Source organism: Pteropus vampyrus, unplaced genomic scaffold (genome assembly GCF_000151845.1).
Source record: "Pteropus vampyrus isolate Shadow unplaced genomic scaffold, Pvam_2.0 Scaffold310, whole genome shotgun sequence".
NCBI lineage: Eukaryota > Metazoa > Chordata > Mammalia > Chiroptera > Pteropodidae > Pteropus > Pteropus vampyrus.
Genome location: NW_011889091.1, coordinates 1,942,938 through 1,968,467, shown reverse-complemented (window position 1 = coordinate 1,968,467; position 25,530 = coordinate 1,942,938). Strand labels below are relative to the sequence as shown.

The window sequence follows — 25,530 nt, the reverse complement described above, 5'->3', positions numbered from 1 at the left end:
TGAGAAATAAATGTTTGTTGTTTAAGCCACTCGGTCTGTGGTATTCTGTTCTACCAGCCAAAACTGACTAAGGCAGACCACAGTGGTGGGGGGAAACTCACTAATGTGATGGCTTTTAGAAACGGGGGCTTTGGGGGGGGCACAGCCAATTCTCAGCAAAGTGAAAAATGTCTGGGTTGCTCTGGCAGATGGTAGAGGAAGGAAGAAAGAGGCTGAGGGAAGTGGGCATGCTGGAATGGATATATTAAATAAGGCCAGAGGACCCAAAAGGATTATGCTCCATGAGAGGGCCCAGAGGATCTACCATTCACCCAAGGCCCTCAGGAAAGCACTGGTGAGAGCAGTAGCAGCATCACTAAGAACTTTGGTGGTGTCTCTTCTCTGCAGGCTAGGGATGGAGGTAGAAATAGGGCCACAGAGTTGGCTTATTAACATCCATGAAAATAAGAGAGCCTGGAAGTAACAGAGGCCAGGTGGTGCTGCTGAGCTGCCAGAAGCTGGAAGGCCACAATTACCATAATGACTGGGAAGGTCATTCTTGCAGCCACAGGAGCTTGACCCACAAGGAGTTGTGGAGACAGCTAATAGAGCATAGTCTCCCTGGGACAAGATGGGCAGTCCACCAGGGTGCTGGATAGTCACTGCAATAAAAAGTCATGATCCAATGCTTGGGTCCTAGACCTAAGACAGTTTTCAGGGCTCCATGGCTATCTGTGCTAGTGACTGTACACTGGGGAAAGGGAGGAAATCAGGTGTTTTGAGGACTATTGGTCACAGAATCTGAGTTCATGTTGATATCTGGAAATTCTAAAATAGCATCACGGCCTTCCTGTTAGAGTGGGAGCCTACCAGACCAGGTGTTCTGGCTAAAGTTAGTCTCGCAGTGGGCCCACTGGGTCCCTGGACCCACTCAGTGGTCATTTCCTAGTCCCCAAGTGCATAATTGGAATTTATACACGTGGCAGTTGGAGTAACTGCCACGTTAGGTCCCTGGTCTATGGAGTAGTTGTCATATTGGGGATTGCCAAATGGAACCCTCTGAAACTGCCCCCCAATGCCTGCCAAGATGATAAATCAGGTACAACATTGTATCTTGGAGGAATAATGGAGATTAGTGCTGCCATTTAGGACCTAAAGGATACAAGGGTGCCGGTCCCAATCCAATCTCTTTAATTTACTAGTCTAGCCTCTAAAGAAACTGTATAGATCCTGGGGTATGACCATAGACTGCTGCTGACTAAACCAAGTAATAACCCTGTTCACAGCTGCTGTTGTGTGCTGGACTCATTGCCATAACAGATTAATAAGGCCTCAGATACATGATATGTCATTGTATAGATTCATAAAGTTTCAGTGTTTCTAGAGGTCCAGTGGTCAGAGGAATGCCAGGACAACCCCTCTAACATGAAAGACAGGTTGCTGCCACCTGCAGCCCCTACCACAAAGAAAGAAGTAAAGCACTTTGTAGGCCTTGTTCCCTTCTGAAGGCCACACATTCCACAACTAGGAATAATGCTCTCGCATAATAAATGACATAAAAGGCTGCCAGTTTTAAATAGAGCCCAGAGCAGGAAAGGGATCTGCAGCAGTTCCAGACTTCAGGGCAAGAATCCCTGATTGACACTTGGATCATATGATCTAGCAGACCATAGTGGTGTCCGTGGTGGGAAAAGATAGTGTGTAATTTATGGCAAGTCTAGTGGGAGAATCACAACACAGGCCCCTGGAGTTCTACAGCAAGGCCATGCCATCTACAGCAGATAATTGTATGCCCACTGAGAAGCAGTTCTTGAGATGTAACTGGGCCCATAGAGACTGAATGCTCGACTCAAGGACACCAAAACCTACCCCTCCTCCCAACCCCTATCCAAGTGAAGGGCCGGTTTTTCTAACTCATCATTCCATCTATGTTTTCCAGTTGACATTCTAATAAAAGGAAATGTTTTCATTTCTCCCCCATTCATTTATTTATAATAGATGGACTTATAGTTTCTTAGTTAACCTATTAAAATCCATTATTATCATTATTTATTTATATATTTTAGTTGTCCCAGATCTAACCAATGGGAGCCCCAGAATGTGTCCTGTTTGTGTCAGGAGCCCTGCTGTCATGTTCTCTTCATTCTTTGAGCCCTTTCTTTTTAGTACATGTTCCAAGTTCATCTTGTACTTCCCCTGCCCCAACCCTGAAATCAGTCATTTTTTCAAGGAACTCTGCTTTCTTTTCATGGAGAATGGTATTCACAAACCAAATTCTGATCGCTAAGTTTGCTCATTGCTACTGATGTGTCATTGCTTGTAGTCTCTCTCAGCAGGCAGATGCATAGGCAAATATCTGTATTTACTTCTATGTCTGTTAAAAATCATGGGTTTATACTGATACCTCCTATTCTAGTCTATCACTACTTTCTAGCTGGCCCTTTTCCATCTCGGTAACTCAACAGAAAGAAACCTGGCTGCCATTATTCTCAATATGTCTACTCTTTTGTTTAAGCTAGATACAGGAAAGATAGTTTTAGAATTGCTAAGTCATGTTACTGTGAAAGGAAAACTTACCAGATTTTTAGGTGACATGTCTGTTTTCAACCTGTTCCTCAGTTTGGCAGCCATCTGAGCCATCTTTTAAGTAAAGTTAATAAATTAAAACTCAAGCCTCAAACAAGCATGTCTAGACTACGAAAACTGGGTGTTTCAGGGAATTAATGTTTAAAGGGCTATAGAGCTTCAACAGTCCAGGTCATTAGCTTCAATCCTCGTGTTTGCTGTGACTCATAGTGGTTGACATAGAATTGTTTATGTTGGGTAATAATAGCTGATCATGGCTTTATCTTTCAGGTCTTAGTGCATATAATAAGAATTGCTACCTCAGCTGAAGGAAAGGGCAGATTTCCCCCCAAAGGTGCTGTTTAATCATTTTAAAAGCAAACTACAATAGATTGTTCATAAGTCATTTCCGCCCATGCTTAAAGTACTTACAGCACGATTTCTCAGTTACATCTTTTATAACCTTGTATTACAATCATATCATTTTAAAAATCACATCGGGCTTTACGAGCTACAAATATTTTTGAACAAATAGTTAGAAAATGATCCAAGGAAAAACATGCTATCAAAGGCAGTACTCAATCTGGAAGGCTAGCTCTTTCTGCAGCAAAAACATTGATTTGGGCGAGAGCATTTTATAGTTAGAATATAAATTAAAAGTTCAAGATTTTATGAAATGTGCTGTTGACATCAGGTTCAAGGATGCAAGTCATTTGTGCCTTAACAAGGACTTCTTTTTGCTTTTAGTACTTTGTGTAGTTTTGGTAAATATTGTTAAGCAATTTCAACTTGCCCTCCTAGCATTAAATGGTAAGATGTCCAAAGATAATGAATTTTTTATATCCATAGAATCTTTGGGGAAGGTTTAAATTTTAGTTGCTATGATCAGTATTCAATGTTGTCCAAAACACTGGCTTCACCCTCCAAAATGAGAGGTAAACCTAAAATTGTTTACTCTCACCAGCATAAAGTCAGTACCTTAACTTGCCTATTTTTCTTGGTATTGTACCTTTAGATTTCCTGTTACCTGCCCTTCACTAAAAACAAATTTAATGTTAAATCCTTAAAGTGATCTGTTTTCTGTGAACTTATATAACTTGGAAAGTGTTTGGGTGAAGAAATAGGAGTACTTTTAATCTTTGAAAAGCACACTGACCTAATTCATAAGGCCATGTGAAGGCTAGAGTTAGGCAATCTGATCTGCCTCGATATTATCTTGTCCAAATGGCCTTAAATGAATGCGTTTATAGTTAGATGAAACAACTAATGAAACAAAAAATTTAAATTATTATTAGAAAGTACACCTGTCAGTTTAGTGTTAGTTCATCTCTGTCAAAGCAGGTTGGATCAGTTTTACAAAGAAACCAAAGCATACTCCTAAAGCTAAGACAGTCTCATTGGGATTCCTTTAAGGTAGCTTAATTTTTTAGCCAAGTATCATTAAGTGTCTGTGATAGGCAGCTTCTAAGATGACTCCTAATGATACCCACTTCCTGGATCCATGCCCTTGTATTATTTCCTCCCGTTGAGTTTGAGCTAGACCTAATAACATGTTTTTGATGAACAGAACATAGCAAAAGTGATGGGATGTCACTTCCAAAATTAGGTTACAGAAAGAGTCTGGTTTCCATCTTGTTCACCCTCTCGTGCTCACTTTAATGAAAGCCAATTGCCATGCTGTGAGCTGCCCTATGGACAGGCAGGGGAACTGAAGAAGGCTTCTGGCCAACAGTCAATGAAGAACTGAATCCTCCATAACCGCGTGAGTGAGCTTGCCGGCAAGCTCTTCTTCCCTGTCAAACCTTGAGATGATGGCAGCCGCTGCTGACACCCTGAATGCAGGCTTGTGAGAAACCCTGAGCCCTGCTGGTACCCAAATTCCTGACCAGGAGAAACAGATAATAACTATTGGTTTTTTTAAGGGGTAATTTGTTACTTAGCAATCCATAACTAATACAGTGTCCTGTCTGAAAAAAAAAAAAAAATCACAAAAGACCTTCAAACTTCTTTTCTCTCTCTTTTTTTTTTTGGTATAGTTTTAACTAACATTTCCAGATAAATAATTTAGCATAGTGGTTGGTTTTTACCCACTAAAAATTTTCAAATCGACAGGGAGTTTTAAAGAAATACAAGTGCCTGGGCTTTGCCCCCAGAAATTCTTTTTGAATGGGTCTAGGCCTCAGTATTTTTTAAAAGTTCTCCAAGTAATTATAGTGAGAAGATGAAGGAAGAATTACTGATTTAACATAAATAAATGTGTTAAGCCCCTTCCGAGTGGCAGGTGTAGAAGCTATAACACAGAATGAGATAGAGAGCTCAACCTTTATTCACAGATCAGCAAGAAGACAAACATGTAAACAAACTGATAACAATGTGGCAAATGCTCCAGTAGAGTTATGCACAAGATGATAAAAGAAGCACAGAAGAGAAAACACCTAACTCAGCCTGATAAAGTCAGAAAAGGTTTGACAGAGAAAATGTTAGGCCAAGTCTAAAGCTAAAAGTAAAAGCTAGTCAGAATATGAGGGGATAAACATTGCAGGCAAAGGAATAACAAAGTGTTAGAGAATAGGCAGGGAAATGGTATGTTCATATTTGAGTAATAGGGAAGGAATAAACTCCGGAAGGGTAGGGCGAGTGTTGAGAGAACACGAAATGAGGATACAGAGACCAGTTAGGATGAGGACATGACCTGCAGTGACGGTTTAAGGAATGAAAAGGAGCGGGAGGATTTGTTTGCTGTTGAGGACATATAAGGGCTAGGACTTGGAAATGGGCGCTGAAATGCAAAAGGAGGAGGAACCTGTGATGACTCCCCAGTCCTGGCTTGGCGATTGTGTGCTCATTAGACTGTAACTTCAGCAGCAAATATGGGGACAGCAACAGTAGAAGACAGAGGGAAATGAACAGTTCAGTTTCAGACCTAGGTTTAAAGCCTCAGAAAACACAATTGGTTGCAGTTGGCACTAGAAACAAAAAAACAAATTGCTGTGTCACTTGCCAAAAGAGCACATCTTTGTGGATGATTCTGTGTATTTGGAAATAATCAAGAACATAGCTTCTGTTTTGTCTTCATATGTTTTAGTGATTTGCAATCAGCTTTCAATAAGACCAGGAAGATCTTGAGAATTTGCTCTACTGGCTTTTAGAAAGCATTCTATTTCACTAAACCAAAGAAACCTTTAAAATTGAAACACACCGGCTGCTTGTCACTATTTCTTTTTGTACACTGGCTACAGTTCACTCATATCACATACTTCTCCTTAGACACCTTTACCCCATTTCCCACTTAGATGAGTAATGCCTTAGTTTGCCCATCTATTAGTAGAATTTTGAACTGCATCAGATTCCATTGTGTCATGAGGTGGGAAGGGTTCGGATGGTGACATCCACATATCCTCATTATGAACTGGTCATTGTTTTAATTTCAAAGGGACAATACACTCAGCTCAAGACTTCAACCCATTTAAAGCATGTATCAGAGCAAAGTTTCATGTTCTTATTGTGACTCCCTGACACTATGATATATGCTTTCCAGTTTCAATCTACGCATCTGTTGTGGGTGCTTTTTTTATTGTAAGGATCAAGATATCTAGTATTCCTTTTATTTGCTATTGATAAACTGACACTTTTGAACCTTTGAAACTATTTTCTTTCTTCTCTAGTCTGGACAGATCAAATAGCCCCAAAGGAGGCAGAGAAGCTACAGGGAAATACAACTGAATCGTACTATGAAAGGAAGCATTGCACTCTGTTTGTCATCAAGACTGCCTTGAGGCTGATGTACAAAAAAAAAAAAAGCTGATGTTGCATAACATTTATCTCTTAAGTAAATCAAACCTGTAATTCAACTTGGCTGCCTCTAAGTCATTTTGATTCTTGCCAACAAGAACATTAATGAACTTAGTATCTCCGCAGCTCTCCTAATGTGTAAGACCCAGTTCCTTATGCATTATTCCAGCAGCTGCCCCTGCTCATCTGATAAAGTGGAAAACTGGAACAGGTCATACAAATCCAGGTGACTGCTTAACCCGAGATTATTATAGGCAGTGTTCTCTAATTTTCCAACTGTTCTCTAATTTTAGTATGGCAAACAATAAAGTTTCTAAGGCTTGGATTTGAAAAATCACCCATGCACTAGTAATTCTGGTCATGAAGAAACATTTAATGAAATTCAGCTTATTCATGCCTTTATTCTTTCTACTTTTATTCTCCTTTTGACAATGATAAATAATTCAATTATGCTGTACTTTTGCTTTTGGGTCCATGGATTTACAGAACAAGTCAAGCTTTTATAGATTTCCCAAAATGGCATGAGACTGATATAGGAAGTATGCTAAAATGGACATGAACCTAAATTGTTAAAAAAAGAAAAGAAAAGAAATTAAGATAAAAATATAAAAGAAAGAATATGGAATAGTTGTTTCTAAATTTGTCTGCACATCAGAAACATCTGGAGTTAGCTCTAAAATTCCAAAGCCCAGGCCACACTCCAGACCAATTAAATCATACTTTCTGGGATGGGACATAGGTATCAGGAAGCTTTTTATTCTTCAGATGATTCCAATGTGTAGGTCAGCTTGGGAACCACTGATCTAAAGAACTGTTATTTCACGATTGCAAGGTAGCACAGCTCTCCAGCTTCTCCATCAATTTTGTCAACTTTGAGCCCAAGCAGGGGCACTGAATGAGAGGGAATTTAATCACTGAAAGGCACTTTTTAACTAATCAAAGACCACAGGTGGATATAAAATAGTTGATTGCAAATTTTTAAAGTTAAATTTATGTATTGTAATTTTTCCTGATAGCAAAAATGTTGCATCTTGGATATTTTTTATTCCATTTTAAGACACTGAGAGCTTCTTATGCAGTTAGTTTTATAAAACTCCGGTCTACCAGGGTGACATTTTTGTCATGCTTTGGGTGATTGTTTTAGAATTCCTTCTTTGAGTTAGTCAACTTTAAAACACTAACTCAGAAAGGGGAAGCACTGAGTGAGAATTGTCTGTTTGCCTGATTTAAAGAAACACAGTTTGACACAAAGATAAGCATTTAAAGTTTTATTTTCTGTGTATACACAGAACATTACTTATTTGTATAAGCAATCACTGGCTGTCCACAAGCTGAGGGAAGCTTGATTTTAAATAACTACTATAGGTGCTGAATTTACATGGTTGACATCCCTTATCAGAATTCTAGCATTTATACCAAGAACCACCACCCTGGCCTTTATAAGTTATAAAATTATAAAGTTAATAGTGTAGCCCAATAAAATAATGATTTTGCTATATGCCTATATGTGTATTGAGAGAGATTAATTAAAGGAAATAAAATTGCAATTGAATCTGCTCGATGGTTGAAATTATCTGAATGTGATCTTGACTTTAATAAATTAACAAGCTTCTTGCAATAAGTATTTAATTAATTTTAAACCATATGTGATTTATAAACTGTTTATACTTAATTTCTGGTCTAGTGTTCAGTTCAAATTGTCTATACTATTATGTGCAGGTTCTAGATCCTAATCTTGCTTCGGTTATCTCGCTCTTCAGTCACCGGCTATTGCTGAGTGGGAAAAGAGACATATGGCCATGATCTAATTCCTTGAAGTGGCATTATTTTTCTCTCTCCTCTGTTAAAATACTTTTTTTAAATATGAAGTTTACGTTTTGTCCTAGAACACATTTGCCTTTGCTCCATAAAATAAATTATATAATGTATGTCTTTTTTTTTTTCATTATTTATAAGTGAGGGCAGCCATGGTGTACATAAGCCAAACAGTAACTAATCCCAACACAATGAGTTTTGATTGTGAAATATGTCTTAGAGTTTGTATTTGAATGTGAGTGATATTTTGAGAAATTTGAATTCAGTGTCACCCTGTTTATAACAGTGCTATTGGGGAACAGGATTACTAGTTATGACCTATAACTCTGTTATGTCATGTTCTTAAAATATGTGGTTATATTTGGGGAAATATCCTTTGACCCATAGTATTTTTGAGCCAAGCAATGAGGATGAGTTGTAATGTAGATACTACTTAGATAGAATAATGCAACTTCATTATAAGATTGTTCTTCCTCCTTGCAGAATTCATCCCTAGTCACCTTATTTAACAACAATTAGAGGAAGTATTAACTCGGGATGAAATAAAGCACCAGCCTAAAAAGAGATAGTCATTTTCACTCAGAGTTTATCTTTGCCAAGATAAAAAGAGGCAACTAATTATTTTGCCTTTAAGGCTTTGATTCTAGATGTTAGATTAAATAGACAGAATGTCGACCACATGTGACTTAAGCAGTATTGTTGGTTATTCTACCAAGTTTTGGATCAAGGTTTGCTTGAAGTAAGCCGTGCCATAGATAAACCTTTGGAAGATCAAGAGTGAACTGTATTGCCCTCTACATTCTTTCCACCAGAACGTTAGTTGGTGGTATTGATTCTGAACAATGAAATTTAACTTCTAAGATCACAGATCAGATTCAGGTATTCTTAAATGTAAAATTGATTTTGACCTACCCAGGAACTATAGAATAATAATGATCACAGAGGAGAGAATAAAGTTGCTGTACAAATTTTTCTGTGCTTCTTTTAGAAAATCTATTCTAAACTGTAGAGGTGGGCAGTTGGTAAACTCAGATTCTTTCCTGTGTGATACATCAGAGTTTGATATTGTCCGTTACCAAGGTTTGTATTGGGATCATTGCTGGAAGAGGCTTTGAGGATATTGTATTACCAGTATTTAGACATTATTATAGGTATAATCTAGAGCAGATGAAAGGGTAACACAGTAACCTAGTACCCAACTGAGTCAGGAGCATGGAGAAAAATAGGTTGATTAAGGCTTAACTCAAGTCAGGTAATTTATAGGCAGACATTAGTTCAGGATTGTTTTTGTTTTTTTCTGAGAAGCCGACTTTTTCTAAGATTAGAATCAACATTGCTAGTGGAAGGAAAAACTTAGGGGCAGGCTATTAAGTGTAAGATCAAAATCAAAGTACAGCTGCTTCTGTGTCACAGCTGTAAGGACAGGAAGATACCCATTTTTCTCAAGTATTGCTTCTGCATGGTTATATCAACAAGTTGTATCAACAGACAAAGGAGAGACTAAGAATATATACGTGCAATTTCACCATCAGCCAAAAAGCCACATTAAGTCTCTCAAATTCTCAAATGAGAATAGTATATTTTGGTGTACTTTTAAACCCTTATCTCTTTCATTTTTAAAATATATTTGAACTCTTAATATGTGCTCATTAGAAGAGCAGGGGAACAAAAGAAGTCTAATATAGAATCACACTTCTTTTTCTTCCTTGAAGCCATTTGGGTTTAGTGTGTGTATTATACACATATGTATGTATGTATTTAGTATATAGCATAGTAACCTGTGAGTTTTTTAGAAGTGTTTTACTGCGAACTATAACATACTTATAAAAAAGTGATAATGTGACACATATAGTTTACAAATGATTGTAAGAGGAAACGCCTTTTGTAACTGCCACCCATGGTTTAAAAAAATAAAAAATAAAAATAAAAGTAATTTGACCAGTATGTCAGAAGCCTAGTATATCTCATCTCAAACACAACCCTCTCCCTACACTTGTCTCCTCTTCCTTGAGTAAGATCTAGCCTCACTTTTTAGGTAATCATTTCCTTGCTTTTCTTTATAGTCTTACCACTTGAGTGTGCACCCACATGCACCAGAAACATCCATGTAGTTCAGGTTGGGGTACTTGGCAACTTTATGTAAATGAAATCATACTCACTATATTCTTTAGTCTTGCTTCTTCCACTGGTTATCCACATTGTTGAATGTAGCTACACTGTTCATTTTCATTGCTTCATAGTATTCTGTTGTATAAACATACCACTATTTATCCGTTCGGCTGTGTTGGACATCTGGGTTTACAGTTCTCGGTTGTGTTGGACATCTGGGTTTACAGTTCGCACCTACCATGGATAATGTTGCCCTATGACTATTTTTTTGCTATTCCTTGGTACACATGTATTTCTAGGAAATGGACATGTATTTCTGTGGGACGTAGTCTTAGTTAATAAATATTAATGCTGTCACAGTGGGCAATGAAACTATCTTTTCTAAATGCAAATTTAGTGAGGCAGTAATCTAATGAAAGGAAACTTTTTTTTTTTTTTTTGGTTATTCTAAGGTGGTAAGTGATGTCTAGACACAGAGATGGTCATTTCTATCCAAGAAAATGAAAAAATAGAGTGTCCAGGATTGTACCTCTGCTTAATATTCAGATTTTAAAATGTTTCATTAGGAAAATAAAATATTTTAGTTTTTAAACTATCTCTGTTAATATTTCTAGATTTCTAAAATTACGAAGATAAAATGTCCTTAGAGGGAGAGGAATGTATCTTACATTTCTTTTATGTTCTTCACAGAGACCATGACAAGTGCTGGAAAGATGCTAAGTCCCTACTAAATATGCATTCCCTTGGTAAGTATACTTTGGAGTAAAATTGTTTGTACAAATGGTATAATTTCCAAGGAGCAGATCCCTTAAAAAGGGGCAGGAGTGGATTAGTTTAATTAAAAAATGTTTTTTGTTTTGAAAGCCTCTTTCATGAAAGATAGAAAATAAGTTTGGATGAGCCATTGTAATAATCTGTTTTCTCCACAATTTTTCTTACCATATTTTTACATGTTCTAAGTTTACAGCTAATATTAGTGTATTTTTGAGGTCTTTTAAAATTATAATTTGGGCCTTTTGTTTGCCTTTTGAAATGGAAGCCAAAGTAGAAAATATACTAAGATACAAGTTTATTACTTCTGATAGTCCTTTGCTTCAAAGTATATGTATTTTAGCATTTGGCCTGATTTTGCCAGGTCAGGTTTTAGCAGAAAAATCAAAATGTTTGTCACACTGTTCTGGGTTAGCTGAAGTTTTGTTCCTGTTTACACAAAATGAACTTGGCCTAATGCAGTTATCATGAACACTTTACAACTCATTCAAGAACTATTTCAAGTGTTGAGGAAAGGCATGCTAATTGAAAAATTATCCAGAATCAAGCTGGCAGAGAACACTGCTTCTTGTGAATTCCACATACTAACCACACCACGATTCATTTTGCTCCTTTGCTATAACTATAACAAATGTATTTGAATTCTTTGCGGCAGTGAAAGATTCTTATGGTTTGTCTTCCTTGGGGACTGTAACTTTCAAAAGGTGCTCTTAAATGTATTACTACCTTATTTAAACCATTTGCTTCCAAGATGTACAGTACTTTGCACAAAGAATAAGTCACTAATCCCCTGGATGCACACAAGTAAAATGCTCTGCTGGGTTTTCTATTTTATTTTGTTTTTCTGTGGTAGGTTTATGACTTGATGCCCAGCTTCTTTATAGACTCACCTCTTGCATGACACAATTCCCTTTAAAGTGTTTTCTATGCTTATAGAAAGAAACACTGTGTTAGTGTCTGAGTCTGTTTGGGCTACTATAATGAAATATCATAAACTGGGTGGCTCATAAACAGGAATTTATTTCTTACAGTTCTAGAGGCTGGGAATTCTAAGATCAAGGCTCTGGCAGATTCCGTGTCTGGTGAGAGCCTACTTCCCGCTTCATAGACAGCTTTCTTTTTGCTAAAATCTCACATGGTAGAAACGTGGGTCTCTCTTAAAGGGCAGTAATCCCATTCATGAGGCTCCACCCTCATGACCTAATCACCCCCCAAAGACCTCACCTCCTAATACCATCACTTTAGGATTTAAGATTTCAAAATAGGAATTTTGGAGGGACATAAACATTCAGACCTTAGCAGTTAGAAAACACCAGTAGAAATTTCATTTTTGCCACATGGCTTCTCTTGGTATATGGAGAGAAGCCCCCTTAAAGTGCTTCAGCAAGTCAAGCGAAAGTATCTTTTTGACAGATGACTTTGTGTTTTTAAAATGTTTTCTTGACAACTTACGGTTTTTATAAATATGGGAGAAAAAAAAATTTTAGACTCTTTAATGAAGTTAAAAGGTATTAAAATTAAAGAATTGGAAAAGTGGCTAGGGAAATGTGTCAGTTTCTTTGTGGGGGGTAGAGAGCTGGCATGTGCAGGAAGGTAGACGAGTGGGGGAGTGCCATAATGCAAGTGATTTCCAAAGGAGACCATGCTGGCAGCAGGTCGGAGTCAAGAACATCTACCCTTCCATGAGGTTGTCCCGCACTGCTCTGCCCATGCTGTTTTCTGAACTCTTGTAAATATTATTCAATATATAAGCAAGAACAGATGGATGGGTCAAAATAAAATGCTTTAGTAGCAAATATAGAATAATTTTCCCTGATAGGACAGCAATGATTGAAATTCACGTGAAAGAAAAAAATCTTGGATATGGTTTCTTCTCTGGAGTTAGAACTTTTAATATGTTAATATGTATCCCGAGGGTACAAGAAGAGCCTTATATTTCAAAGGACACCAGTGTTTTAAGGAACAGAGTTTGGGAAATACTGAGTTAAACTATAGCATAATGTGTTTAGGTCAGAGGTAATTGAATGGCTATGGAGTCCCACTTTTGTATATCTTCAGGAACAGGATAGACAATTATCTATATGTTACTCCCTCTAAAATTGTGATTCTCAACAGAGGCGTTCCTTGACAAAGTGATAGGAGAATGTCAATTGGATTTTTGTCAGACGTCATTTCTGCATCTATTTAGATGGTTCTATATTTTTGTTTTTTGGGTCATTAACATGATGAGGTCCCCTGATTTTCTAATGTTAAGCCTAACCTGCATTTCTAGGAAAAATCCCACTTGGTTATGGTGTACTATCCTCTTAGTATATTGTTAATTTGATTTGCTAAAATTTTGTTTTGAATTTTTCCATCTAGGTTCATGAAGGATATCAGTTTGTAGTTTTCCCTTATTGTAATATCTTTGTCTGATTTTTGGTATTGTTGTAATGCTGGCCTTATAGAATGAGTTAGGAAGTATTTCCCTCCCTACTTTTTGAAAGAGTTTGAATAGAATTGTTATTATTTCTTTATTAAATGTTTAGGGAAATTTCCCCTGAAGCCATATGGGCTTGAGTTCTTTCTTATGAGAAGGTTATAAACTACTCTTTATTGAACAGATACACAGTTTGTACCAATACCCTCAATTACAATCTAACGCCACCAAGTCAATTTTAGTTTTCTTCTTTTCCGTGTTTGTAACTCCCTTCTCTGACAGTGAGATATCCGACTCCTATTATCTTTAATATATTTACTTATTTGATTAACTGCCCTGTGTGTAGTTATCAACCTCCCTTTGTCAGTGCTACCCCATTCCCCACACAAATGCCCCTTTCATCCCACTTGGCTCTGACATCCTGCCCAGAGCTGTAGCTGCCCCTCACCCCTCACTCCATGTAGATGCTCGCCACACCCACCCAGGCTTTGACACCTGTGCCAGACTGCTCCAAAGCATGAACACGACCCCACTTTCTCTTCTCATCTATTTGTGAAATTATTCCTCCCACCTGAGTCCATTTTATTTCATTTAAATTCCATGTTGTCTAGTATATAATTGGCAATTTATAAATGCTTAATAAGACTAAAATGAACCAAATTTTTAAATGGACAAGTGCTATATTGATGCTCTAAAAAGAGGTGTTAGCATTATCAGAATTGCCAGAGTTTGCATTCCAGCTCTGCTGTTGACTAATTCTGCAGCCATGGACAAATTAAATAAACTGCTTTGGACTTCTATTTCCTAAACTGTTAAATAGAATTAAGAGAGAAATAATTATAGTATAATAATAATGATAATAAATAGCACATGATGTCTACTGCACCTAGTACTATGCTAAGGACCTAACGTATTAAGTCATCTAATTTTCGAAATGGTCTTTTGAAAGAGATACTACTATTATATTCATTTTGCAGAAGAAAAGGCTGTCATTTGTAGGAGGTGTCATTATCATCCTCATTTTACAGATGAGGAAATGAAGCTCAAAAAAGTAATTCATCCCAAGTCATACAGCTGATAACTAGTAGAGTTGAAATTCAGACACTATGCCTCCAGAAAGCAGTACTGCCCCACGCATGTGAAAATTGTGGTATGTAGGGAGCCATAGTAAATAATAAACTTGTTAATGTATAGAGCGATTACTTGTAATAGCTCTGAATCACTACCGCCAGGTGTATGACACAGAGTCATGGCACTGTCCAATAGGAGCAGGGAGGATGATCTGTTTTTAGCTTGAATACAAATTGGAGATAATTTTTCTTACTAGACAGAGTTTAAAATCTTCTTTATTTGTTCCAGATTGGTAAAGGAGTCATTTTTATGTAGAAAGAAGACACAGACTTGGAAATAGGTTATGTACTTAAATCTAAAAGGAAATTTAAGATGAGAAAAGATGTTTCCAGTCAATAGCAGATGAAGAAAAGAATTAATGATACCTTAGAGAAAAAATAAAATAAGAAAATGAAATAAAATAAACAAAGGACCTCGGAGCTGGAGAAAGTAGCCAGTGGTTGCGAAGAGAACAATAAAGACTTGAGAAGCATCTATCATTTCAGTCCAGCATTTAATAACAGCCCAAAGCCCACAAACCCATTAATGTTGTGATGCATCTGTGAATTTGGCACATGATAGGTGCTTGATATATGCTTGTTGAATTGAATCTGACAATCCTTTAAAAAGCTTAAGTCGAATTTCCAGTTAAAGGCACAAACATAAAACAAAAGGGAGAGTAGGAAGGAAAGCAATAGTCTCAAAATTTTGGAGGCTGAAAAGCACATAAGTACTGACTTAGCAGACTAGAGAAAGCAGTCCTAAACTGTCAGAGAGGCAAACCGAACAGAGAAACTCAATTTACATTGCAAAATCCCCCGAGACCCAGGTATCTCTGGAAGGTGAAGGTGAAGATGGGGTTAAGGCTTCACTGACAGTGTGTTAATGAAGTAATTATTATTTATTCCTTTCCCACCTTGCACAGCAACAGCCCTTGACCTTCTCAGCTCCCAGACTATTGGCTGTCAACCAACATGCACCTGGCAGAAAAAATAGAAATCTTGTCTGGGGGAGAGAAAAGAACTGAGATCCTGACATCGAGAAGTCCCCAAGGAATAGAACTAAGTAAGGTCTTAATACTGGGAATCTCCCAGAGAATAGGCTTAGCTAGATCGCTCTGCAATGAAGACTACAGTCAACAAGCCACATGTACATGCAGAGTTTCTAATTGACTTTCTAGTGGACAACACTTGGTTTAAACAAACATCCATGGAATACCAGAAGGGCAAAGAAAGCCTCTGCTATGACCAAGATGGTCAGAAAATAAGAACATGTCACTGTGTAAAAGTAAAGCATTCAGAGAACAAAGAAACAAACTTTTAGAAATGAAAATTATAATAAAGTATATGAATGGGATTTAGATTAAATAGAAGATAGATAGATGAAGAAGATAGAATTTAGGAAATATCCCAGAAAGTAAAATAAAAGATATAGAAAGTAGAGAGAAAAAGCAAAATTAGAAAACCAATTCAGAAGATTAGATACCTAAATAACATATAGATAAAATATATGGATGAATTTTAGCAATTTTATTGTAAGTAGAAAAAGTAAATATCAAATATTACATATAGCACAATGTACTAAAAATTAATTTTTTTAAATCCTCTTGCTTTCTCTTAATAGTCATATATTTTTTTACCTTTATTGTTGTGGTTATCCTAAAGATTATAACATATTCTTGATGAGCAGAGTCCAATGTAAAATAGTACTTTTATGTCTTCCTGGACAATTCAAAGACTTTAAAAAACTTAAATTTCATTTATCACTCTCTCTACTTATTTACCATTATTGTCATGTATTTTAATTTTCTCTGTTTTTAACCCTCAAACCATTTACTATTTACTAAACCAAAAGAATTCCTATTGTGTTCTGTAATCAATATTGACTTGTTTACCCACAGATTTATCTGTTTTTTGCTCTTCATTCCTCTCCATATTTCTGAATTTCCCTGAAATAATTCTTCTACCTGAGTAACATCCTATAATTAATCTCAATTTTTGTCTGAAAATGTATTTACTTCCTTTATTGAGCATTACTATTTCTGGAAACAGAATTCTAGGTTGGGATTTATTTTCCTTTTGCCTTTTAAAAATTGTTTCATTGTCTTTCAGCTTTCATTCTCTTGTTTTACTGGATGTCCCTTTAAAGACAATCTATCATTTTTCTGTTTTTATCTCTTTTTTTTGTCCTTGATGTTTTGTAGTTGTACTATAATGTGTTTAAGGGTGTTTGTGTGTGTGTGTGTGTGTGTGTTTGTTCTGCTTGTGATTTATAATATGACTTGAATCTGTGGTTTGGCATATTGCATCATTTTTAGAAAAACCTTAATTATTATTTCTTCAAACATTATTTCTACCCAATTTTTCTTCTCTTCTGTGTTCTCTATATTTCTTACAGAAAGCAGTTTTCAAAAAAACAAACTAACTAACAAAACAGAAAATTGCTTTATTAGGATGTTTTTATCTGATCTATCTTCCAATCTATTGATTCTCTTTTCAACTATGTTTAATCTGTTGTCATATCTATTCATTGGGGTCTTAATATAAGTTATTGTTTTTAAGTTTTTGATTTTTTTCTATTATAGCTTCCAAAATTTTAACAAAAGTCTCTATCTTGTCTTTTATTTCTTTGAACATAATAAGTATTATGTTCAAAGTCTATATTCGATAACTCCATTATCTTCATTCGCTTGATATTTCACCATGTTGTTATGTACTTGGTTATTTTGATCAAATGTCAGTCATTTTATATGAAAGCTTGTACAGATACTTTGAGGTCTAAGATGAGGTCTTCTTACTCCAGCAAAAATTTTAGTTTATTTCCATGGACAATATTGGATGACTTTAATCCTTTAGAGGACTGAGAGAATTCCAGCTAGGCTTCAAAATCTCTTTGAGGATTGGCCTAGTTCCAGTTTACTCTTTACTCCCAGAACTTAACCTTTAATTATCTCAATTTAAAACCTGGAAGACATCCTAGACATCCTTTTACTTGGTGGGCACTGAACTCCAGTTTTGTCCTGTTAGTCTTATGGGTCTATCAGAAGCTTTGCTCAGCTCTTCAGTCACCTAGTATAAAATCAGCAGATGACTAAGGGGAATATAGCCCAAATTCCTGGCTCACCTCTCTAGGTTTCTTCTCTCTGATCATGACCTTACAATTCTTTGCTGTTTTGCATAGATAGGATAGCATTTAAGCAATGGAAGTACTGAATAGCAGTCTAACCAAAATTGTGATAGGGCCAAATTTGGGGGTGAAAAGTGTATATTTGTGTGGAGGAGCAGGAAATAAAAGATATCTAAAACTTCATCTTCTATATTGGGAAATTGAAAGATAATGTCTAAAAGTAAAAACTCATAAAATAATCATATTATTTAGAACTAAGAAAGTAAACCAGAGAATCTGCTCTAAGAGTTCTAAATGGTTACTTGGGAGAGTGGTAGTAGAAATGAAGTAGATATTTATTCCAAGTTTTTAAAGCTGTTTGATTCTTTGAACTGTTTATGAAATTCACAACTGATAAAAATTAAAAATAATTATAAGGGGTTATCAAGGCTAACTAAAATGAAAAGAAACATACAATAGAAATAATGGAAGCTCATGCCTAAAAATAGTTTGTCTGAAACTGTCCTGTCAGCTGATCTATTATTTCAACCAACTGGTTTTCAGCCAAAGCTAATTCCTTTGCCATTTTCTACATGGCAAAGACATGCTGTGCCTGCTTTTATTTTACTTTTTTAAAGAAAAACTTAAAAAAAAAGTGCTTTTCATCTGCATGAATTCTTATTAGATTGATGGCCTATAGTGTGCAGCCCGAAAATTCTGAAAAGAAGTTAAAATATTTTTTGAGAATCATGAGCTATAAAAAAAAGCTGAGATATTATACTGATTTAAAGAAAAAGCTCCATAAAATAATTGGAAACTTATAATTTGATAAAAAGAAGGCTAGAAAGTTATTGTCCAAATGATGTGAAATTGTTAAACACTGAAAAATGAGGATTTCTGCAAAACTGCCAAAAAATTGTTTTACACTTCTGATGGAAAATATAGTTTGTTCAGGCATGTTTAGTAGTTACCTAGGCCGAATTTTTGGCACTGTGTCAGCTAGCCACACTGTGTTTTATCTTCTAGTTACTATTTATCAAGCTTGGCACTTAAATACAACTGTCCAGATCCTAGGTGTGAGGATGAGGCACTATTTAGAAGCTGTCTTCTTTGGCCTCTGGTCTTACAGCCAATCTAAAACAAAAAGTATTTACAACCACAGTAAAAGCTGAGTTTACACAGAACTTTGAACCTTTCTGTACTTTAGTTTTGCCAGTGCTAAAATGGGAATAATTATTCTAGTTTACTTATTAGAGTTACTCCAAAAAAAAAAATGATTAAGACAATTGTCAAAGACAATCACCTTTAAAAAAAAATATGTTTGTTACATATTATGATAAGCACAAAGGAAAAATGAAGTTGAGTTTCATCAAGGTAAGAAAATTATTGTTTTAACTTTTCAGAGTAGAGTCTCCATGAATAGGTAGGTGTCATTTAACTAAAAGGAATGAGCCATGTGTATTACATAAATAAGCACATACAGACTTTTAAATCTCGTGATATTTACTACATACTTGTTATCAGCTAACTCTGTGTAAAATACAAAATATGTGTATGTTTTTGTGTTGACATATCCACAGAGCCCTAATGTAGGACTTTAGGTATAGCCAGTGAACCAGCTACATTTAGCTTCCACCAAAGTCAATAAATATAGAACATATTTCAACAATGCCATAAGCAATGAGTTGATAGGCCCTATGACATTTTTTGGTTACATGTTTTGAGTGACCACATTTTGAGTTACAAGGCTTACCGACCTCATGGCCATTAAAAGTTCAAACACCCTCACCCTGTTAGATATTGCATTTAGATCTGGCTTGTTCATTTCTGCCTCCACATTGGGTAACCAGGGAAACAGTGATGTCACTGCCCGGCATGGTACTTATTAACTCTCTATGTAGGCTCATCGTTTTGGAAGCCTACAGTCATTTAATAAAGCTCACCTCTGTAATAAATTCGTATGATTTTTTTTTAAGGAGAAACCGATCTTTCTGTTTAATGCATTGTTTGGAGGAAAAGGTATGTTCTAAATTGTTCTGTTTCTGAAAAATCATCAGTGCATTTTCAGTAGGAGTTTTTTGATGGACATGGACAACATTGAGCCAGTTGTGTGACCTGAATTAAGTGTTCCCCCTTGGACCATTGTCCTTCGACTGGCCTTCACTGCCACCTTGCTTCTGATTGAGAGGCTAGATCTCTGTCTTGCCCTTCTACCTTGTAATCTTCTTTCCAACTCCATCATGTTGATAGCAAAGAGTTTTTAGAAATAAACCGTACTTGGGTATAACCTGTGGTTTTAAAAAGCCATCTGTCCTGAAAATGGGATTGAAATGAGTTAGCAATCTTTCCAGTGAAATAAATAAATGGACACTAAGTGCAACTCAGCAATCGCTTGCCTAATATGTTTGTGTTTTTAGTTTCCAAAATTATTTCACTCCTTTTTTCAAAGTTGCTATTGCTCTTCTCAGCTTTTGACCTAACAATATAATTCACTGAGAAAATAGAAGCAACCAGACATGAATTCAATTATTTTCTCACTGTCTAAATCATCAAACATACCCACCTCCAGAACTGCCTGTACTCTGCCTTCCCTCTGCTTCTAGGAATGAAAGTCCAACCCCTGACCTGTGGGCTCAAGATCCTACCCACTCTCATTCTTAATGTTCCCTTCTCTCACTTGCATGAGTTTTCCGTCTCTACTGGATATGCTCATCATCCCCATGATCTACTATCTCCTTGTTTTATAAAGCCTTTCCTTGACTCCACATATCACTCTGACTACTGGCCCATTTCTCTTCTCCCAAATCACTGCCAAATGTGATATATTCCAAAACGGAGACAGTAGTCAATTGTGTTGAATGCTGCTGAGAGGTCAAGGGTCCACGGTTTATGGGCCCTTGAGAGAGCCCTACAGTTCACTGTCTCCAATGCCACATCTGTCTTCTCCAGCCTCCCCTGACTGAGCTTCTACCCTATCACTCTACTGGAACTGCGCTTTTCAGGGTCCCCAGGAATCTCATCTGCCACATCCTGTGGACCCTTACCAGGCTCTTGGCAGCATTCAATACAATTGTGTCCTCTCTCCTTGAAATACTGGTTGCCCCAAAAGTACAGCCTAAGACAAAGACTTGTGTGCAGATGGTTTATTTGGGGAAGGATTCCAGGATGCTAAAGTGAGAGATCACAGAGCAGGAGAGAAAGACAGCACCAGGCTGTGTTATGGAGTCGGCTATAGCTACAGACAACTGGTGCCACCAGTGTTTGATTCAGGAGATCCTGATTTATAAGACCCTGGAGAATCATAAAATATATCTCATAGAACTGTCTAAGGGATGAAAAGGGGAGCATGTACTCGTCAGATCTCATCCCCCGTAGCTCCAGGGTGGGGCCCCACAAGTATTATCTTCCCAGTCTCAACTCACGTAGAAGTGCTAAGTAGCTTCTGGAAGTAAAATCCTGCCAGTTTCAGCTGCTGTCTTCTAATTGGCCTGCTATGATTTCAGTGAATTTCTATAGGCAGTTTTGAGATCTCCTGTTCTCATATCTGGCAGATACTCTACAGCTTTGTGCTTCCGCTTGTACAGATGCTGACAGAAGACAGATCTCGTGGTGGTTGTTGGTCAGTTCCCACCTACTTGTATTTTGGGATTCATAGAGATACCCTGTCACCAAGTTTGAATGTAACTGTAGTCCATGGATTTGGGATTTTGCTCTGTTTTTATGCAGGGATTTGTTTTTCAACACCATTCTATCCTTCTATAACATTCTCAAGGAAATTGTAATTTTAGGCAGTAAATCAGCCAAATCTCTCTTTTGAGGCAACTGTCTGGTTATTTTATTTAAGATGATCAAACTACTTTGGGTGGACCAACATGATCAAATTTTACTTTTACAAGAGTGAGAGAAAATGCATGTCTGCTTTCTGCTAAACCAAAATTCCATGTCTTTTTTCTTGGATCTCTATCAAAAATGAGATCACAGAATGGAGTATATTGCTCCTAATTTTACACCTTTCAAGTGATTAGGTCATATAAATGTAAATGTTAGAGAAGTGATTGAGATCTTTGTAAATCATTGTGTTAAAATATATGATTTCATTTAGTGCATTAAAATTATAAGTGAAGTTCGGGTTTCTGACTTTGTACACAAGTGTTAATGAATAGGCACATTTACCTACTGATTAAATAAAAATAGCATCCCACATTGATGATTGAACAAACCAGGGCATTAGAGCATTATTACTTAAAACTTTACCTGGCATTCTGCTTAACTTTCCATGCAATTTATTTCATGACTGATTTACCCATGGCTTTAAAGCAATATTCACCCAGAACTAGTGTTTTTTAAGACAATTTAAGATTCCTTTGTAAAGCCACTTTGTCATGTATAGCTTCTTAAGACCATAACAGATTATGCTTCTAATTTTTATTGTTGAAGAGATATCTGCTAGAACTTATTTTCACTTAGACTTCTTGTTCTAAATCACAGTATAAAATGTCTTTTAAAAAATAATTAAAATGCCATTATAGATTGAAGATGGATTGACAGAGGAATGGATAGATATATAGATATATGATGAAGCAAGTATAGAAAAAGATTAATAATAAAATCTAGATTATGGTTATAGAGATGTTTACTATAAAATTCTTTCAAATTTGCTATATGCTTGAAAATGCTTGTAATAAAATATTAGAGAAAATGTCATAAACACTGAAACTCTAAGAGAAATGGAACACCTTGGATTTCATTCTAGAATGTCCATATTTAAAACCAAACAAATTTTGTAACCTAGAAGAATTATACTTTCAAAATTTCTCCTATTTAAGCACATATTAATAACTTTTATGAAAGAATTTCTTAAAAACAGGTTGTATCTGTTCTTCTTTACAGAAATTCTCTATCCAAAATAGTTTCAGGAAGGTTTCCTTGATACAGGCTTCAAATAAAAACGAAATTAAGAAAAAAAATATTTGAACTGAGTGCCAGAGATGCTAATGTAGACAACACTTCCACCCCGCACACTCCTGCATACCACAGGGCTTTGCTTTTTCACTGGAACAGGAGGAATGTGTTTGGTTAGGGACATAGGCTGCAAAAGGATTGTAAAGAGATGATGTCAGCTTTGCTACCTGCTCTTAGAAATGAGTTTAAACCCTCAGGATCAGAAAAATAAAGGCCAGAAATCAGACCTCCTGAAACTTTGGGCACAAGCAGAGCTGCTGTGGGGCCTGCATGTCCCAGTGTCCAGAAAGCGAAAGTGAAGGCTATATTGCCAACTTGCATGGAAGTCAGTCAGCTGTGGCATCCTGAGGACAGGCAGTTTGAGGACTAGCCAAAGGAGTGTCCTTGGCATGAACATTGTTGACTCTCGGAGTGAGAGCCTTCAGCAGTGGGATTCATTCAACCAGATTCCTGGCCAGTGGTGAAGACATCTGAATGGGGGAGGAGAAGGTGGTAAACACCGCATGAGATTCCATGACAGATTGGCTAGCGGACACAGATGAAGCTCCCTTTGGTGACTCATAGAAACAAATACTTTGAGTAAGTTTATTGTTTGGGAATAAGTTTCCTAAATGCAGAGCCTGAGATGAGAATTTTTATTCAAGTGATTGATTTGAGGACTGTTCTCCAAAGAGCATGGGGGAAGCAAGACTGGGCAGGCAGGGATAGCTACCCAAGAATGAGGTCTCAGCTGGACATTAGCTTCAATCAGACCTCACACAAAAACTCCGGAGGGTGGATAGCAGCTCACATTTGGTCCCACTTTGAGGCAACAGGCATGATTTTTAGAGTCTGAATATCAACCATTCTTTGGCTGAAGTTCAGCAAAGGTGTAGAAGATTGGAACAGCCTTCCCAATGAAGAGGCACCTGAAGGCAATTCTTTGGAGAAAAGGGAAGCTACGCCTGTTAAAATCCAAACCACAGTAGGAGAGACCTGATGTCAAAGGAGGCTGGGTGAAGCACCAGGTGCATCAGAGCCAATCCTATATTCCTATTTGGCAGGTGAGAGTCTCTTGAGTTATTGTAATTTAGATATAAATGTAAGTGTGACCCTCGTTTTACAGTCATAGGCCATGAGGCCAGCTGTATTAACCAAATATTGATCTTAGATTAGCTTTAAGCATGTAGACTAATCGAAATGTTCCTGAGATAAGAGCCAAAAATGGATTAAGTGCTTTTCCTTTTGGGACCATACCTGATTAATCTATAATATTTGTAAGCTCCATACTCATGATTAGATAATTTTTTTATATTATTAAATAAGTACCAATAGTGTAAAAAGATAATTTGATTCAGTTAGCTTACAGGAAATTCAGTCTTATTTCTGCCATTTCCATGGCTTCAGCCAAGTCTTTAAACCTCTCTGGGACTTTGTTAGATAAAGGATTATTGACATTTGCTACAGCCATATTAATATTTTGTTTATTATATCTGTGAGGTAATAGGGAACCGTTAAAAGTCCTCACAGGCCAGCATGTTTGAAATATCTTTGAGAAAGGTGAACCCTAAATTTAACCAAGGAGGTAAAAAACCTGTACTTGGGAACCTATAAGTCATTGAAGAAAGAAATTGATGAAGATACAAATAAATGGAAATATATACCATGCTCATGGATAGGAAGAATTAACATTGTTAAAATGTCCATACTACCCAAAGCAATCTATAGATTCAGTGCAATTCCTCTCAAAATACCAATGGCATTTTTCACAGAACTGAAACAAATAATCCTAAAATTTATATGGAACCATAAAAGACCCCAAATAGCCATGGCAATCTTGAGAAAGAAGAATCAAGTGGGAGGTATCACACTACCTGATACCAAACTATACTACAAGGCTACAGTAATCAAAACAGCATGGTATCAGCATAAAAACAAACACATGGATCAATGGAATGGAATAGAGACCCCAGAAATAAACCCACGCCTGTATGGTCATTTACTCTATGACAAAGGAGGCAAGAATATACAATGGGGTAATGACAGCTTATTCAATAAATGGTGTTGGGAAGACTGGACAAATACATGCAAAAAAAATGAAAGTGGACCAACTTCTCTTACATTGGATACAAGAATAAACTTTGAGTGGATTAAAGAATTAAATGTAAGACCCGAAACTATAAAACTCCTAGAAGAAAACATAGGCAGTTAACTTTCTTACATTGCTATTAACAATATTTTTTCCGATATATCTCTGTAGGCAAGGGAAATGAAAAAATAAACAAAGGAGACTACATCAAATTAAAAAGTTTTTGCACAGCAAAGGAAACCATCAATAAAATGAAAAAACAATCCACTTAATGGGAGAAGATATTTGCCAATGATACATCAGGTAAGGGGTTAATATCCGAAATTTATAAAGAATTCATATAACTCAACACCAAAAAAATCCAATTAAAAAATGGTCAGAGGACCTGAATAGGCAGTTCTCCAAAGCCTATGGCTAGATAGCTAATAGACATATGAAAAGACGTTCAATGTCACTGATTATCAGAGAAATGCAAATTAAAACCACAATAAGATATCACCTCATAGTTGTCAGAATGACTACCATCAATAAACCAAAAAACAACAAGTTGGCAAAGATGTGGAAAAAAAGAAAAGGGAACCCTCATATACTGTTAGTGGGACTGCAAATTGGTACCAGCATTATGGAAAAGAGTTTGGAGGTTCCTCAAAAAAATTAAAAATGGATTTACTTTATGACCTAGCAATTCTACTTCTGCGTATTTATCCAAAGAAAACTGAAACACTAATTCAGAAAGATATATGCATCCCTATGTCCACTGCAGTGCTATTTACAATAGCCAAGATATGGAAGCAACCTAAATGCTCATCAATAGCTGATTGGATAAAAGTGTTGT

At 36.5% G+C, this 25,530-nt stretch overlaps 1 long non-coding RNA gene across 2 annotated transcripts in view; it reads left to right on the top strand.

The window, feature by feature from the left end:
* LOC105303624 overlaps nucleotides 1–25,530 on the top strand; it is a 75,879-nt gene that overhangs the window by 9,526 nt on the left and 40,823 nt on the right. For both annotated transcript variants that reach the window (XR_002776656.1, XR_896922.2), the window contains exon 2: nucleotides 10,951–11,006. This is a non-coding gene — a long non-coding RNA (uncharacterized LOC105303624). The remainder of the gene's footprint in view (nucleotides 1–10,950; nucleotides 11,007–25,530) is intronic.